The sequence below is a fragment of the Equus przewalskii genome, chromosome 8 (assembly GCF_037783145.1).
Source record: "Equus przewalskii isolate Varuska chromosome 8, EquPr2, whole genome shotgun sequence".
NCBI classification, from domain to species: domain Eukaryota; kingdom Metazoa; phylum Chordata; class Mammalia; order Perissodactyla; family Equidae; genus Equus; species Equus przewalskii.
In genome coordinates, this window is record NC_091838.1 from 62608316 (window position 1) to 62624528 (window position 16213).

General features: G+C 41.6%; 1 long non-coding RNA gene across 1 annotated transcript; it reads left to right on the forward strand.

Moving 5' to 3' along the window:
• The first annotated feature begins 1406 nt into the window (after window positions 1–1406).
• On the forward strand, window positions 1407–11300 carry LOC139085112 (uncharacterized). The gene is made up of 2 exons (XR_011543159.1): window positions 1407–3029; window positions 10799–11300. It is a non-coding gene; the product is annotated as an uncharacterized lncRNA (long non-coding RNA).
• The last annotated feature ends 4913 nt before the right edge of the window (window positions 11301–16213 follow it).

The window sequence follows — 16213 nt, forward strand, 5'->3', positions numbered from 1 at the left end:
AGCAGATGTTCTCTTTCACATCTATGCTTTGGCCCACATGCCCGGAATTCATTTATTTAACAAATATTTATTGAACTCCAGCTCTGTGCCAGACATTGTTCTAGAATCTAGATAGTGGTTATATAGCTGTGAGCAAAAGTAAGAGAAATTCTATCCTCACGGAGCCTACCTTCTAGCAAATGATAGACCAAATCTCTAAGTAAAATATCAGTGCCAAGGAGAAAACTAAAGCAAGAAAGGAGATAGAGTGTGAAGGAATGAGAAGTTCAATCTTAAGTAGGATATGGATGAAAGGCCTCAAAGAGAAAGAAGGCAAATTTAAGCAAAGTCTTGCTGGAGGGAGGCGGTGAGTCTTTCAGAGATCTGTGGTAGGCCGTCCCAGTGGAGGGTACAGCAAGCTTGAAACCCCTCCTTGTCCCGTTTGATTCCCCCAGCTTCTAAACTCATCCTCCAGGACTCCTATAGAGTCTCTCCCACTACCAGGAGCCTTTCTTGACTCCCACTGCCCATTCTCAATTAAGGATCCCATCTCAATGCTCTCATAGCATCCAGGCATATTATGATGGCATTTAAAATATTGGTGAAAATAAATTGCACTTAATGTGCATAAAGTCATGTATACTTACTGAATGCCAGGTACTGTGCTGATGGTTTACTTGGCTGATCTGCTTTCAAGCATCACCAACACTGTAAGGAGATATGTGTGTATGTTACTTCATTTTACAAAGAAAAAATTGAGACACAGAGAGGTTAATTCACTTGTCAAGATCATCATGAATTCTAATTGTTATTCCATGAGCTCTTGCATAACAGGGACTGTGTGTCCTCATATTTGTGTGCCTTGTAATGGTTTGGCTCTAAAAATGTGCCTTTATTTCAATGCTTCAAATAGACCTTAACACATTTGTATAATGAAATGGAGCTGCTTTTTGTATGTTATCAAATCATGCATAAATGGCCAGATGAATCTAGACACATTTGGTGAGTATATTTGTATGGTCTGACTTAAAAATGAAATTCTTTTGGTGAGACTCTGGGGTCATTTCACAAAGAAGGCCTGGTGTCTTTCAGAGGTTGATGTGGAATGCAATGCAAAGCTGGTTTGGTTGCTAGTTGGGAGAGACCTACTCTAGGTATGAGGACTCTGTAGACTGAAGAAACCAACAGTGGTTTCAACTGAGTTCCAACTGGAGAGTCATTTGGACAGATGTTCTGAATTACAGGAGTTAATGTATCATCAAGCTGTTTCTCATATAGCACCTACGTTGCTCTCCAGGTGAGCAGCAAGTCTCCAGGTGAGTAGCTTCTGGGAGTTATTTATATAATAATAATCAAAAATTCTCCCAAGCAACCTCATGTTGGCCTGTAAGAGTTTGATATTTCTATTTTCTTTCTTTTTTCTGCAGGGAAAGATTCACCATGAGCTAACATCTGCTGCCAATCTTCCTCTTCCCCCCCCCCCCCCCCAAAGCCCCAGTGCATGGTTGTATTTCCTAGTTGTAAGTCCTTTTAGTTCTTCTAAGTGAGACACTGGCATAGCACGGCAACTGACAGATGGGTGGTGTTGTTCTGTGCCCAGCAAATGAAACCAGGCTGCCGAAGTGGTGAGGGTGCTGATCTTTAACCATGGAGCCATCAGGGCTGGCTCAAGAGTCTGATAGTTTAAAGTTCTGATAACCACCCTTACCATTCTTCAGCTCCAGAATCGTTCCACTTGTCATTCTAGCTTGGTGCTTCTCAATTGAGGGTGATTTTTCCCCTTGGGGACATTTGGCAATGTCTGGAGACATTTTGGATTCTCAAAACTGGTAGAGGTGGGGTACTACTGGTATATAGTGTGTAGAAGCCAGTGTTACTGCTAAACATCCTACAATGCACAGGACAGCTCCTCCATAAAGAAATGATCTAGTCCAAAATGTCAGTAGTGCCATGGTCCTATCTTGTTGCCATGTACAAACCCTAGTGTCTCTCTTCAATTTCTATCCAATATGTCAGGGATCCAATATGTCAACCACTATCCTTGCTGTTGTTTATTGTGGAGAATCCTTGCTGCATTACAAATATTCCCTGATGTCTTATTGGGATGAATCAATGGAGCAAAATGTCCTCCATGCCTATCCACTGGTAAACATCTATCCCTCTTTAAAGCTCTGAAGTGTCACTTTCAATATACAGACTTCCTGACAACCCCTAGGAAGAAGTGAGCATCCTTTCCTTAGCAGCCAAACCATAACCTTTACATAATGCTAGCGTAAGAACTATAATACTTTCACTGCCATTATTGGTTACAAGACTCTCTCCTTTACAGCCTCCTCACTTGATCCTCATTGGAACTCAGAGACCATGTCTGATTATTTTTAGTTTCCCAAGTCCCAAGCACAGTACCTGGCCCTTAGTAAGAACTCAGTACAAGTGTCTGAAATAGAGGCATTTTCAGGGAGTAATCTGGTTCCAGCAGTTGCTGTACCTTCAGCTACTCTAATTTTCACTGTAAATGTGACTTTCTCCTCCAGTGTCCAAATAGGATAGAAGCCAAGCAAACCACATGGTTCATCCCTTTGCCCTCAGTCTCCCAGACCACTGCAAAAGTTCATAGTCAGAGGACGTTACTCCAATGTCCTCAAACCAACAATCTGAAGTCCTGGTAATGGTGGAAAAGGATGATAAAAATAGGCTGCTTAAAAATCCAGCACTTTTGCACAGAACAAGGAGATGCAAACAGCCTCTGGCACCTTCCTGTGAGTAACAGAAGTTTCTATTTTAAAAGAAAGGCAGTCAAATAAGAAGCAACTTTATCACAATGCTGCTTTCCCAGATTTCTTGGCCAAGGCAATACATCAGCCTGTATCAGGCTCTTGGCGTTCCCTGATGGATCTGGCTCCAGAGATGATTCAGAGCTGCCATGTGAGGAACGGAGCCTTTCACACGGACTCGCCCCTTTAAAAAAAATAAAAGATGCAGTCCAGTAAAGGCCCAGCTGTGTCAATCCTGTGTGCAGCACTCAACTTCTCTCCCTGGCAAATAACGGGGTAAGTGATCAGCATTGCCAATGATATACGTTTCCAGTGGTTCTCCATCTTTCTGCTCTCAAGTAGCTGAGGACATGCATTTCCTCTCTTGGCTTTGATATTCAAGTCTCCCAAAAGTTGCATGAGCACAGTAGAAAAACTGGGTTCGTTAATCTAATCCTCACCTTTTTCCATCCTCTTTAAACTATCTTTGGTCTATGTAGGTTTGGACAAACTTCATGTTGGGAATTTAAAAACAGCCCCACTTACATCATTTTGACTTCCAAGTATTATATAGTTGAGATTCCTAAGTTTGTTTATGTTTTCATTAAGTTAAGGTTTCTATCACCGTCTGCTCCTGATAGGATTTGAGAAACAATGCTAGCCGTTTAAGAATAAAACAGAGCACAGTTCATCTGAAGGAAACAGACGGATAAGCGCTATCGTAGCCTGAACTGAGTCGATTATCATTCTTCGGCAAAATGTTGGCTTAAAGTTTTCCTGAAGTCAAGCCAGAGAAAGGAACAGATTGCAAGTGTGTGCAAGTCAGCAATGAGGAATTCAAATACTGAGATGGTGGGAGGCAGGTTGCAGCATCTCTTTCCTGAGAGAGCTTCATGAGCAGCGAGAGCACCCTCCTGCCCAGCCTGGGAGTGGGAAGTCCCACCCTGCACAAAGCCCCCACGGGTGAGAGCAGGAGATCACCACTGGGACTTTCCTGATGATGACAGCAAAATACTGGCGAATGATTGAGGGCATGGAGCCCAGAGAGAAGGACTAGAACCCAAAGCTCAAGGCCTCTCAGGCAGGATGAGCAGTATGCTCTTTAGGTCCATTAAGCCTGACTTATCAAAAGCACTATCGAATAACTCAAATAATTCCCATAAATAGTGAAGTCCTAACAACCCCAGTTTCTATTGTCAGTAGGTGCCATTTATTAAGCATTTCTCATAGGTCAGATGCTGTACTCATTCAAGAACGATAGTAAGAACAAGACAATATAATGTTGTATGTCAATTATACCTCAGTAAAAAGTAAATTACAAGATAGAATAAGACAATGATAACAGGAGTAATGACATCTATTAAGAGCTTACGGGTGCCAGGCACTATTCCACACTCTTTATGTACTTTAATGCATTAAGTCCTCTCAACAACGCCATGGAGTAATTACTATGATCCCAGTCTTACTAACAAGGAAGTCAAGGCCTACAGTTATTGAATGGGGTCACCATCACAAGAGTATTGACTGGGAGAAGTCTGACGTGAACCTAGACAAGGGTTCTGTCTCCCAGGCCATACTTTTTTTACAACAGCTTTATTGGGATATAATTCATATACCATACAATTTGCCCATTTGAAGTGTACAATTCGATGGTTTTTAGTATACTTGTAGAGTTGTGCAACCATCACCACAATCAATTTTAGAACATTTTAATCACCCCGAAAAGAAACCCCGTATGCTTTAGCCGTCATCTCCCAACCCTCATTCCCTTCAGCTCTAGGCAACCACCAATCTACTTTCTGTCTCTATCGATTTGCCTCTTCTGGACACTTAATCTATATGGGATCAAATATGGTCTTTTATGACTGGCTTCTTTCACTTAGTATCGTGTTTTTAAGGTTCACTCATGTTGTAACGTGTATTAGCACTTTATTTCTTTTTATTGCCAAATAGGTCACAATCTTAACCATTATACTGTGCACCTCGTTGAGGCTGGTATTATTATTCTCATTTTATACATGAGAAAACTGAAGCTTAGAGAAACAAAATAAATTACCCAAGGTCACACAGACAGCCAAAGACAGATGCGGCAACTGCTGCTTCCAAAACATGTTCTCAAGACCCTGCTTTACTGCCTCCAAAGCCTGTCTTTCCCTAGAGAGGTTACCTAGCACCGGGAAATTAGCCTCATGTATCCCAGTAATGTTCTTCTTACTTCCATGAAAGGCAATAAATTAATGATTGAAAAAGTGGACTTTAGAATTAAGCTCAGGATTAAGATCAAGTTGTTTGACTTTAGACAAATCACGTAACCTTTCTACATCTTGATTTCCACATTTGTAAAAGAGCAAGAATGACATCTACTTCTTAGTGTTGGGAGATACTGCACATACATAGCCTTGCCCAGTCCCAAGGCACTTCTTAGGGGCTTAATCAGTAATCCCATTCATTCCATGGGGTAATATGTGTTGAGGCAGGTCTGAGGCAAAGAAGAAGGTTCAGCTGGAGGAAGAAGGGGGAAAAGGAGAAAACATCAAAATGTTGATTGTGTGGGAATGTTGTGGCTGTTTTCATGCCTCTGGCTCTAGCGGAAATTACCAACACAGAACATTTGCAGGAACAACTTGATCTACACAAAGACATCTGGAGAGGACCCCAAGGGAGAGTTACTCCATCCTTCCCTTCCTTCAGTCTGCCTGTGGGTGCCCCACTTGTCATCTGCACAGTTCTACCCCTAAATCATTTGATGCCAAAGAATCCAAAAGCTGTTGCTGGGCGTGGAGACTTTGGTACATTCCCTGGGAAGCCTAAATAGGCTAAAACAGTAACCTTAATACAAGCATGCCAACTACATATTCAACCAAATTTATTTCTGCATACCCCTTCATGCAATTAGAGAAGATAAGTATTAGGTTCGGGATTCACAGTAGGCTTCTGAGTTTTGAAATGAAATCATTTATAATTAATTGAAAATTGTCTTTCTGAAAAGTAATGCAAGCCTATTTTTAAGATCTTACTAGCAGGCCCTGTATCAATTTGGAAACTGCAGACATAAAACAAGGGATAAGGAAAAGACAACAATTAAAACCTGCTCTTTTTAAAAAGAGAGAGAAAGGGAGAGGCTAATTAATATTACAAGCTATAAAAGAGCAAGTTGTTTCAATCACTAAAGGGATTTTTTTTTCCTCATGCAAATAAAGCCTTTTATTCATTTGTTCAACTAATATGTACCTATCAGTAAAATACAATGGTTCTGCTGCTGGTTTCAGAAAATTGATTCCTTGTCAATAAAATTTTTTTAAAAAATTCACTCATGCAGGAGGAACAGGGGCAGGTGAGCCGATCTGAGGACATTTTTAGATGGTTGACCTCAGGCTCAAGAAAATTGCATATATAGACCTGAATCATTGATCCACCCAGCCCTGGACTCCTTGCACATTAATCTAAAATGTTTATATTTTGGAAAATGGAGCGTGAGGGAAGCAGCATATTAGCAAAGTCTGTTTGGCACCTTCCAGGGCTATTTGAAGATCATCTGTGCATTGATTCAAAGAATAATTCATAAGAATCTATTACAATGAAGAACAGAAGCTGGTGCATAGAGAATCTGCTCTGAACTCACAGGATTTGGGTTGTAAATTCTTACTTCTCAGTTTTTTAGTGAACCTCACTTTGGTGGCCACTAATGAACCATGCATGCCAGCATCCACAACTTTTGTCATGCCGTATTCTCCCCAAGCCCCATTGATCGGAGCCTGGCCGTGGGACTGGCTTTGGCCGATGGGACATTGGCAAATGTGATGTAAAGAGAGGCTTGTCCTCTTGGAAAGCTTGTTTTTGGGACATACCTTCTCAAAACACAGCCACTATGCTGTGAGAAGCCCAAATTAACCATGTGGAGGAGGATTGAGGCCCTCCCTCAGAGTCCCAGGTGAACTCTCCACCAATAGCTAGCATAAACTCTCCAGCCATCTTGGCTGAGTGAACCATCTCAGAAGAAAATCCTCTCCAGATGAGACATGCCAGCCAATGCTACATGGAGCAGAGATGAGCTGATCCTGATAAGTCCTGTCAAACTGCAGAATAATGAATAAATAAGTAAATGTCATTTAAGCCACTATTTTGGAGTAGTCTGTTATACAGCTTTAAATAACCAAAATAGTGGCTTGAGAATAGCACCAAGCAAGCATGTGAAGTGAACTCTGTTTTTCCAGTCCAATATCCACTGTTCTGAACCATCAAGAGGAAGAGAGCCTGCCTCTGACCTACGCTAAGAGTTTCAGAAGACTGGCTGATGTCCTACTATTCCCAAGAAGACTATTCTTCAACCACAATGCAAAAGCATCATTTATTCAGATCTTTCTAAGTGCCAGGAACTGTGACAAGGGCTATATATGTATAGATATATAGCATATCACTTTGTCCATGTAATAGCTCTGTTAGAAAAGAAATAACTCTGTCTAACAGATGAGAAACTGAGACTTAGAGAAGTTAAGTCACTTGCCCAAGTTGTTCCAGCCAATAAGTGGTAGAATTAGGATTCAAACAGTTCTCTACTGCTAAAGTTGCTTTCACCCAGGACACGCTGCCTCTATACCAAGAAGGCATTGCTGACTCACCTCTGGACCTTGCATTTCCTTTTTTTTTTCCTCTTTGTCTTTATGTATTTATTTATTTTTAATTTTATTTTATCGTGGTAAGAACACTTAGCATGCAATCTACCCACTTAAAATTGTAAGTGTACAAACATTACTGTTGACTATCGGTACAATGTTGTACTGCAGATATCTAGAGCTTATTCATCTTGCTTAATTGAAACTTTATGCCTATAAATTGAGCCTTGTTTTTTTTTTCTTTTTTTTTGATGAGGAAGATTCTTGTTGCTTGAGGAAGATTGTCCCTGAGCTAACATCCATGCCAATCTTCTTCTCTTTTTGCATGTGGGATGCTGCCTGAGCAAGGGTTGATGAGTGGTGTATAGCTCTGCACCCAGGATCTGAACCTGCGAACCCCAGGCTGCCAAAGCAGAGTGTGTGAACTTAACCACTGCACCATTAGGCTGCCTCCAAACCCTGCATTTTTTTACCTGCAGGGATAAAGGGATTCTAGTGATCTTTGCACAGTCTTTAGTCATTATCCTCCCAACTTCCCAAGCATAATTTTTTTTTTTTTAAGACATAAATGCCAAACACCAGGCAACTTCTTTTCTGGAGGGGAAAGGAAAAGAAACCCATTCTTTTCCACACACTACACCTCACAGGAACTCTCATCCCTGGCTTACCTCTAGTCACCTCCGCTCCATTAGAGAGCTGGAGTCACTAATGGAGAAACACCCACCCCTCTCCTGTCACAGCCATTCTCCTTGATGTTCACAAGGGACGGGGCCAGGAAAAGGCACTGTTAGTACTGCTGGAGGCTTGGGTCCCAGATGCCAGTACTTGCTCTTGCTCTTGGTGAGGTGGGCTAGACCACGTGATACATCGAGAATGTGCCGTTTGTTGGCATTAAAGACCCTTGTTGTGTCCTTTTCTCTTTTCCTCTTGGGCCCACACCCACCACTTGGCTGTGTGTCTTACCAGTGCCTCTGAAGGAAAAAAAAAAAAGAGAGACCAAAGGAAAATGGAGCCCAGGAAGAGATTGGTCTTCTCAGTCCACCACCCCCACATTGGCTTTTCAAGGCAGAAAAGCTTTGAGCAGCAGAATCTCTATGTCCATTGCAATGTGTTATATATTTACAAATATTAAAAATAAAAACTACAAAGATATAAAGAGGGAAACACATGAAGAAGAGGAGTTTGAGGGTGGGGTTTTAGGAAGGAGAAAGAGTTTGGAGTTCTGCCTAATCGCTGCAACTTGCTACTAACACTTCTCTTCAATACAGCACTCCTCCCACTGATAACAATTATTCATTGGTAAATCCATTTGCCCTGCTATATAGTGAGCTCTTTGACAAAAGGAATCTCATCTTAGGTAAACTTACAACTCCATTTTATACAGCGCCAACATATACCTTTTTCGAATGATTGAGAATGAATGAACAATTTTTCTTAATCTCTATGGTTCTCCTAGTTACTGGCATCCTGGCCCTGTGTCCAGACTCCTTGTCCTGCCTCTTCAGCTTCTGTGGGCCATAAATCATGATAAGACAGGAAGACATGGAGAAAATTACATTTGGCCAAGATACAGAATCTCAAATCCTTGAATCCTGCCCTCCTACAAACTCACTCCTCAAGGAACCCAAGAAAAGATATGTAGAGAAGAACAGGAAAACACACACGTTTTATTTCATGAGCATTTAGCTCCAACATGTCTCCATCTCCAGTTCCCAATGAATGAAACTGGACAATGTGGAGCGCTGTGAAGGCTTAAGGCAGCCCTAAGCAGTCCTCTCTTCTTCTCCCCCTGGACCCACAGCTATGAAGAGGTAAAGTCAGTCCACGGAAAATCACATCAAGGTCAAGATATGCCAGATAGCTAGCATTTGCCCTTGTTAGCTGGCCTAGTGGTCAACTCCAGGGCTTTCTTAGAGCAGGGCAATTGCCAAACAGGTGCGGCTTCAGGCCTTCTTTCTTCATCTATCTTGAGGAAGGAAGAGAGGAAAGAAAATTCCAAGAGATGCCAGAAGACTCCAGGGAAACTCCTGCTACATGAGACCTTTTGATGGAAAAGATGTTCCAGCTTCTGGCATTGTGGCACAATAAATGGCCTTGACCTTAATCCTTTATCAACAGTTTTCTTTCAGGGTCAAATTTGGGGTAGGGAGTAGTAGAGGAGCTATGAGCTTCTCCTAGAGGCCAGAATATCTCTGAAGCTATATGATCCTGAGACCAGCTACCCTATTTTGATCTGTAGCACTTATGCACTACAGTTTCAGGTTTTCTACCACATCTTTGGTCCAATCTTCTTGATCTTGACTCTTGGTGTGTGTGCCCCACCTCTCACACAGAATGTCCTCTGTGTATCCAGTCTTTGGAAAAGAGAACAGAATTTTTCCTTCAGTGAATTCTAGGCTCTTCATATATTCACCTCACTTTCTCCTCATGTTTTCCTTGCTGGAGGGTGGATATCAATAAATAAATACATACATAAACAATAATCAAAGTTATACATATCCTTTTGCCTTCAGTTGATAAGTATGATTTTTGGACTTCGAGTACATTGCTCTCTGAGGCTGTATTTTTTTGCAGATTTTTTTATATCAATTTAAAGTATTCTTGAAATCACTTGAAAGTTTTGAAAGCTTTAAGCCTTCAGGGGAAGAAGAAGAGGTGCCTTTCCTTCCACCTCACATCCCTCGCCATTTCAAGTACTTGGGTAAGGATAGACATCTAAAACCAATGTTTAAAGCATTGGGATGCAGTCTTTACTGTGAGGACCTCCCTCCAAATCCATGTCAATTCTGTCTCCAGAGCATTGACTAACAGCTGACAAACTGAACATTGAGTTAATACCCAATGATAAGCAAAGTCAAAAATCAAATACATCAATCACTTAACTAAAAGCACATTTCAGAGTGGGATACAGCCAACTGGATAGCAATCCTGAGCAAAGCTTGCCCTGGCAGGTGTCTGGCAAAGACACTGCTCTGTAATGCTTCTGAAGTCCTTCTAAGCAGGCAGCATGGCAGTCCACAGTCTTGTTGGAGAGAGATGCTTCCAGTTCCGGGAGCCAGAGCTGAGGAAGGGGAAGGTAGACCACCAAAGCAAAACACTAAGTCACACTTCCATAATGCCGCACCAACCCCAGCACACTGATCCTCCTATAACCTTCACAGAGCTAGATCAGGATCCCCAGGCTACAGTTGAAGAAACAGATATGCCTTTTCCTGTCACACTAAGTAGGTCAGCTGTGCCTTTACATTCCCAAGATCTGGACTTCCCACCCATTGACCTCTAAGTCACTGGTGCACTCATCGCCTAAAAGATCAGGGCATTATTGCAACTGAGAATTAAAGAGTGAAGACTGGGGATCTGTGAGATGGGAGGGTAATGGTGCCATTGATGCTTCTAGGCCTCCTTTCATGAAGACATCCAGTGTTTTATATGCTGCATCATTTCTCTCACCAGATCTTCCAAGGATGCTCTTATCTTTGATTATCAAGGACCACCTGAAGCAGAGGATAGCGAATACGTTTCCTGAGGCCACGGGGCAAGCTGTTGGTGGTCTCAGTTTGCTCCATCAAGCCCATCTCCAAGATTCATGCTTGAACTGTTCCATCCTTATGGTCTCATAGAGGAACGGGACACTTGAGTATGAAATAACAAAATACATCTTTTTAATAAAGCTAAGCAATCTCAGTCACAAAGCTTATCATGATGCTAAAACATAGTGGTAGAAACAAGGACAGGGAGAAGAACCACAAGGAAAAGTTGGACTTGTAAGGGCTCCCAAAAGGAAGTGGTACCACTTGAGAACAGTCCTATAAAGAATACATACCTATCACTAAAGGATGCCCAAGTCACCCACTCCACACCAATTTCCATGTGTGGGTCTGCTGTAACCAGAGAGGGTCACAGATATTCAATTCTGTAAAAAGCAGCTTTTAAAAATAAAATTCAATTCTTGGCATGTGTTGCAATACTTCCTCTGTTCCAAACTTAATACTGAAGCCACCCACAGTACTGCTGTCTTAGCCAAATACAGTAAAGGAAACAAGCCTTCTCACACAAGGTGCACATGAACGGCATTCAACAACCAGGCTCGGGTAACACTGCAAACAGGCTGAGAAGGCTTCCACGATGCAGCACCATTGGACGTGCTTCAGCCAGGGGAGCCAGAGCTGTCTGTTCCTGCCTTCTCAATGTGCTGCTCAGAAAGATCATTCCATAGACTCCAGGGAAAGACATCCCCTGGCTCTTAGAACTTCTGACTCCAGGGAAGACAATGCCCAGTTTTTGCCTGTGAATCCAATCTGTGTAAAACCCAGAATGATGACAACAGAGAAAAAGCCCTCTCATAAAATCTCTATATAATCTACAGAGCCCATTCAGTTGCCCTTGGGCATCCACTTTCTTATATAATTTACTGATATTTTCCATATACAATCTTTACCTTCTCAGCTAGATCATAAGTTGTATGAGGGCAGAGACCATCTAGCTTTAGATAACAACTTAAGCCATTAGGACAGCCTCCCCCAATATACCATACACTTGGCCTCAAATAAAAGAAGGCCTTCATTTAATGTTTTGCATCATTCACAACTGAATCCTAAACTATGTGCTCTAACTCACCTCATTTTTTGCTTCCTGAACTGTTTTTCCTGGTTTTTAACCTTCTCATCTCTCTTCTTGCAGACGACCTCTCCCTACTCCTTCTATTTAGCCTTGAACTTGGGACCTTCTTCAGCAGTGTGTCAAAGCACAGACTCTGAAGCCAGCCTACCTGAATTCAAATCCTGACACCGCCATTCATTAACAGTATGACCCCGGGCAAGCTATTTAACTCTGTAAACCTTAATTTTCTCAACTGTAAAATAGTGCTTACAATAGCACCTACCATCTGGAATTTTTGAGAAGATAAAATGGTTTAGATGCGAACAATCAGAACAATGCCTAGAACAGTAGAATTGCTCAATAAACTTTAGCAGTTGCAAGGCATTGTTCTGTCACCTCTGTGGCCACGTGGACACTTTAGTCAACCTGGTGCTGCCCACCCTCTCAGTGTTGCTACTCTGCCAGGTACTTTACACCTGAAAACCCATGCTAGGTTCACTCTAGCAGACAGAGAAGACAGCATTTATTTCTGTTATGCAGACACACGGTGCCCAATGCGGAGCACGGCATCATAGTCAGTGCTAAGATTTCCTTATCCAGTGACTAATGCCGTGTTGGCTCCAGCTTATTTAAACTGAGCTCCACGGTCTTGGTGAAATTAAACACAAAAGGTATTTTTCCCTTTTGTAACTGGTTTCCTATCAAAGAAACATATGCTTTGCTCTTCACTAGAGAGTAAAACTCACAAATAAACCACTACATGTCTTATATATCCATTCCTGGTCTCCACAGTTGTTTTTTTTTTAACACCACCTCTTTTTTTTAAAAAAAAAGATTGGCACCTGAGCTAACAACTGTTGCCAATCTGGTTTTTTTTTTCTTTTTTTTCACTCTCCAGATCCCCCCAGTATATAGTTGTATATATTTTAGTTGTGGGTCCTTCCAGTTGTGGAATGTGGGACACCACTTCACTGTGGCCTGATAAGTGGTGCCATGTCCACGCCCAGGATCTGAACCGGCGAAACCCTGGGCCACCCAAACGGAGTGCGTGAACTTAACCACTAGGCCACGGGGCCAGCCCCCTGGTCTCCACATTTGAGACAACACCAAGAAAGCATTATTGATTCAATCAACTAACGTTTATCTGCCGTGGCCCCTGCCTTTAGATAGTCAATATCTGATTGTTAGGACAAGACTAACAAATATGACGTTATCAAAGAACAATAGAAAGTACTTAAGTGTCTAGTCAAGTAAATGGTGCCGATTATAAACACAGTAGACTGAAAGGGCTTATCAGGTAGTAGGTCAAAGTAATTCACTTATTCACTCAACAAACACTTATTGAACATTATCTAAGTGCCATGTCCCCTGCTAGGAACTGGACATAGGTGGAGGACTTTGTGGCCTTTCTTCCCTGCAGTCCTCCATGGGATAACAGCCATATGGCTAGGGAAACTGAAACATTTAAGCCAGTCATGGTAAACTCATTCGTTTTGCCGGTGATTTATTCCCAAATGGCCATTGAGATTAAGAAGAGTTGGTTGAAGACTTCTGGGAAAGCTCTTCCTTAGTCTGAGGAACCATCACAGGGAGACACATCCCTTTTCCTCAGGTTGTGGCCGTGTACGGATGTGAAGTTCATAACTGCTCTTCACATCTTGCCACCAGCTTGAAGATACAGAAACCAGGGCCAAAAGAACTATAGGGAAACAGAGTCAGTACCATCAGACTAACTTGGCTTTTAACACTGCTCTATATCTGGGTTCCCAGTTATGTAATCTAGTACATTTCCTTAATGTTTACATTAGCTTGAGTTTTTTTCTGTTACTTGCAATCTTACACATTCTAACCCATAGAACATACGAAGATAAATGAAATATGACTGACTCTCAAGGAGCTCACAGCCTAGGGTAGACAAACATGGAATAATATAGCATTGCAACTTATTAGTGAAGAACAATACAAGAATGTTCCAGAAATAAAAGTAGATCACAATAAGGTGTTGGCAAAGATATAAGAGAGGTAGTTTCACCAACTTCAATTAGTCCTTGAAGAGCAGTCAATGAATGATGGTAAAACCGTAAAAAATTGGTAATACTCCCAACCTATCACTATAGAACTTGGCTTAATTCTCATGTCTTCATCAATCTTTGTCATTCTTCCAGACATCTTAAAAGGGAGAAAGAAGTGCACCTTTCTAGAATTAAGAGCTGAAGTACTAAACATGTTCCTTCAGCTTGATGCCTATTCTTGGAATCAGCGTGGAAGTTTTCCTTTTAAAGGCTATTTTCAATCTCTGAAGATGTGACTGGTTGCAGAGTTATGGAAAATCAGAACACATTACCCAGTGTGCATAGATCTTGGTAATTATGTGCATGTAAGAAAACATTATTTTCCTCTCTTTGATATCATTGGATGGTTGAAACTACACTTTCAGCCATCTTTCTCAGAAAGAAATGTTCTCTGTCGGTTAAAAAAGACAGAGACCCCTTGACCAGACTTGTAATTATTTATGTTACATATGGTTTGGGCTTCATGGTGTGCCTTTAACATTGGAGAACTCCAAACAAGATTTTGGGAACAACCTGAAAGTTTTGCTATGGTTGAGGTTTAGGAGGAGCAATAGTATGGAAGCCTTGTCTGGTTGGGGTCAGATTCTCAAATTAACTTCCAGCTTTCTCCAGTTTTTACAAAGTCATTCCTTTAGTAATGTTTCTACAATGGTATGTTCTGAGGAGGCCTCTCAGCAGCCCACTTATGTCCCCAGAATTGGTTAGCAGCTCTCTGTACAGTGTCTGGTTTGCTAGGAAATAAATGTATAGATATTAAGAACCCAGGTTTTAGAATCAGACTGACCTGCATTCAAGTCCTGTGGGGTCTGTAGCTTAGCAGCTGTGTTACCTTGGGCAAGTTACTTAATCTTCCTGAGTCACTGTGTAAAATATTATCTATTGAGAGTTAAATGAGATAATGTAGGCATGGTTCTTAAAATAGTGCCTTACATTCATTGCCTTTCAACAAACTTACTGAGAAGGAGACATAAAGCGGACAAAAGTACTTTCACAGAGGTCATACAATAAATGCCCAATAAATAATACCGTTGTTATTTTTTTTTAAGATTTTATTTTTTTCCTTTTTCTCCCCAAAGCCCCCCAGCACATAGTTGTATATTCTTCGTTGTGGGTCCTTCTAGTTGTGGCATGTGGGACGCTGCCTCAGTGTGGTTTGACGAGCAGTGCCATGTCCTTGCCCAGGATTCAAACCAACGAAACATTCAGCCGCCAGCAGCGGAGCGCACAAACTTAACCACTCGGCCACAGGGCCAGCCGCTACCGTTGTTATTTTTAATTGTACCTGTTCCTCCCCCACACCAGATCCATTCTCAAGTGCTCAGGGAAAAAACCAACAAATGATCCTAGACACCTATTCTGCCACATGCCCCTCACCTCATGTCCACTCCACCGTCCCGTTGGCTCCGCCGCCATATTTTCAGAATGCATCCTCTTCTCTCTGCTTCTCCTACTACCACCCGGCCCAGGCCACTGTCATACAATCTTTGCCCTTCATCTGAACTTCTTATGACCACCGTGGCCATCTATCCTCTTTACAGTCGATTCTCCACAGAGTGGTTGTTGATTTTTATACCATAAAAATCATTGATTTTATTTGCTGAAAACTATCAAGTGGCAATCTAACATGCATGAAATTAAATCTAAATTATTCTCATGTTTCTCATGTTGATGTTCTGGGTGCTGCCTACCTTTTCTAGCATCTTGGTCCCTCCATACCATCATCCTCTAGACACAATGGGCTTCTTTCTGCTCCTTGGACAAAGCAAAAACTTTTATTATTCTTTATCCTATGTCTTTGCATAGCTGGCTCCTTGTTATTATTCAAAAGTCAACTCAGATGGACTTCCTTAGATGGGCTATTCTTTACTTCTGTGGTCAGTTTCAAATGTAACATCCTATTTCATCTTCTTTATAATATGAAATGAAGTTGTCCACTTATCTACCTTTCTATAGGTTCTATAGTTCTCAGAATGTAAGCTCTGTGAGGGCAGGCACCTCACCTGCCCTGTCAGCTGCTACATCCTCTATGCCTTATAGGAGCATGTGGCATAGAGTAGGTGCATAGTGAATATTTGTTGAATAGTATAATACCAAGATTCCAAATGCTACTTCAGTTTATTAACAATTTTCCCAAGTCATTTCACTTCCTACTAGAGGGGCATTTAGGTCCTTAGTATCATGAGTTCAAAGAACCTTG